This window comes from Euprymna scolopes, chromosome 36, assembly GCF_053919585.1.
Source record: "Euprymna scolopes isolate OS-2025 chromosome 36, ASM5391958v1, whole genome shotgun sequence".
Lineage (NCBI taxonomy): Eukaryota > Metazoa > Mollusca > Cephalopoda > Sepiida > Sepiolidae > Euprymna > Euprymna scolopes.
Window position 1 is genome coordinate 85767495 of NC_136517.1, and position 2796 is coordinate 85770290.

Consider the following 2796-nt stretch of genomic DNA (forward strand, 5'->3'; position numbering starts at 1 on the left):
TTCATTTTTATCATTATTTTATTACTATTATTAATCATATTTTTAGTATTATTATTTTATATTATTATTATTATTATTATTATTTTAAATATTATTATTTATATTTTTATTGTTATTGTTATTATTTTTATTATATTTGATTATTTTATTATTACTTTTTAATTATTTTTATTATTTTTTTAATATTATTATTTGTATTATTTTTATTTTGATTATTAATATTATTTTTAATATTATTTTTATTATTTTTATTGCCATTATTATTTTTGTTTTTATTATTTTATCACGGTTATTATTAACATTATTATTATTATTATTTGGCAACTTGTATCTTGTGGCTGGTTCGTAGCTTCAGATTCCGTAGAACGTTTTTGCAAAGTGCTAAGAACATCACAACCATTTAATGTACATGTAGTTAAAATGAAAAAAAAAAATGGATGGATCACTAGTTAGCAGCAACTGGTATTTTGGAATGAAACGAAAAAATGCATGTGTGTGTGTGTGTGTGTGTGTGTGTGTGTGTGTGTGTGTGTGTGTGTGAGAGAGAGAGAGTTTACCTTCCGTGTGGTTAAGTTCACTGGAGATGTAACAATTGATTCAAAGGAATCTCAGCATGGGGCATTCCAATTTTCTAGGATGGGTGTTATTGATGCAGTGAGTAAAAGCACATCTCAGAAGTCACCCCCCCCCCCGAAAGAACTCATATTTTATAGACGTTGGTAAGTTCAGATAGGCCCGTTATTTTGACATAGACTTGTTAATTTCGGAGTTTGAAATGATTTTCATTGGTTGGAAATACTTTGAGCTAACACGTTCCTGTGAAAACTTACTTGGTTTTGGGTGTGAAGAAGAAAGCAAATCAAAACGAAGTGGAGAAAGAGAGTAAACTATTAGAGCCATTTGCTTTTCAGCATTCATTTGGATCACTTTGCAATTCAACCATCCCCAATGGATTTTAATGGTGTGAACTCAATTTCATTGCACTATTTTCAAATACTTATTGCTTCAACCCCCCCCCCCCCGAAACAATTTGTTTACTTTGTATGGCAATTTATTTTATTCTTCAACTTCTGCTATTGTATCTGGCATTCAATGCACACATTAATATCAATAACATAATTGTGTTAGCCGGTCTGGCGTGTCGGATCAACTAATCCACTTCTGCATGAGTCAATGTGGCACGCATTGATTAGATGATTTAGGGGGAAGATTGCGCCCCTGCCCGACCACATTTTCAGGACAAATATCAGTGCAGAGCTGTTTTTCAGCAGTGAGTTCCAGCAGTCAGTTTAGAAAGAGTCAGTGGGCAGAGATAGAGAGGGAGAGAGAGATAGAGAGGGAGAGAGAGAGAGAGGGGGAGAGAGAGATAGATACAGTTAGTTGGTCAGTCCCCGTCAGCAGTTTCATCAAACTCCCATGAAAACGGCAGTTTCCATCAGAATCCCATCAGAATGATCTGTAAAACCTTTTGGGATAAAAGAAAAATCTGGCAAAAGAACAGTCTAACATTCATTTATTCAAGTGGCGTCCCACCTGACACAGGTATTGACGGCTATGACTCGCCATCCATCTCTCTCCCTCGAGGCATTCATGAATTCATTGTTGCTCATCATTTTGATGTTACCCAGGTGTTCAGACTGTCACCGTATGTTTCTTGCTGTCGTCCTCTGCTTCTTCTACCCACGATTTTTCTCATTAAACTAATCTGTTCTATTCCGCTTTTTCTGTAGACATGAACCATGAATTTCATTTGTCTTCTTCGTACTGTTCTTATTAGAAACCTTTCTATGTGCTGCCATTTCTAATATCTCTTGATTCATTTTCTTTCCTGTCCAGAATTTATGATAACCCTCTAAAATACCAGAGTGAGGCTAACAGGTGCTACACCTAGCCCAAGGGTGACTTGGTACTGTGCAAGACAGAATGTTCATCTCACTCAGATATTATACATGCCTGCTTTCTTGAATAGTACTGGCCAAGTTGTTTTTATTAGAGACCTTTCTATGTTTGCCATTTTTAATACCTCTTGATTTGTTTTCTTTTCTGTTCAGGAACCAAATTTTAGTTGCCTCTAGTCTCTTTGTCGTGCTGTTGGTGATTGTACATACGTTTGGAGTATTCTGTGTGTGGTGTCCGTTTTAATGTTCCTAAGGTTTGCATGATAAGGTTAAAAGATTACGCATAGTGGAATTTTTCCATTAGAAACTGTAAAGGTAATGTGTCCTGGCAGTGACGTCACAGAAACAGGAAGTCGCTCATCTGACGTGGCGAATGGGTAGAAAGGATCTTCCTCTTTTGACCTGAAGTGGCAGAAAAAGAAAGGTGGGTTTGATTAGTTGTTGCTCCTTCTCCATGAAGTGGAGCTTTGAGTGTTTTATGCGTATGCATGTAGGCTATAAAGAAAGAATAAAACCCCAATTGCATTTGTGATATTTCTTTATTAAAAACATTTATGAAAAGTTCTTATTGAGAAAAAAAAAGACAAAGAAGAAGACGAAGAAAAGATGAAGAAGAAGAAGAAGAAGAAGAAGGCAGAAAAAGACAAAAGAAGATGAAAAAGACAGGAGAAGACAAAGATAAAAAAAGAAGACGAATGAGAAAGAAGAAGAGGAAGAAGAAGACAAATAAAAAGGAGACAAAACAGAAAAAAACAAAGAAGAGGAAAAGATGACAAACAGAGAGAAGATTCAGAAAGAAAAAAAAATGGAAATTTCGGCTGCCACCTCATCACTGCGACTACATCAAATACATAAATAAAATAAATATAATAATTATAAAATAAAAAAATGATATAAA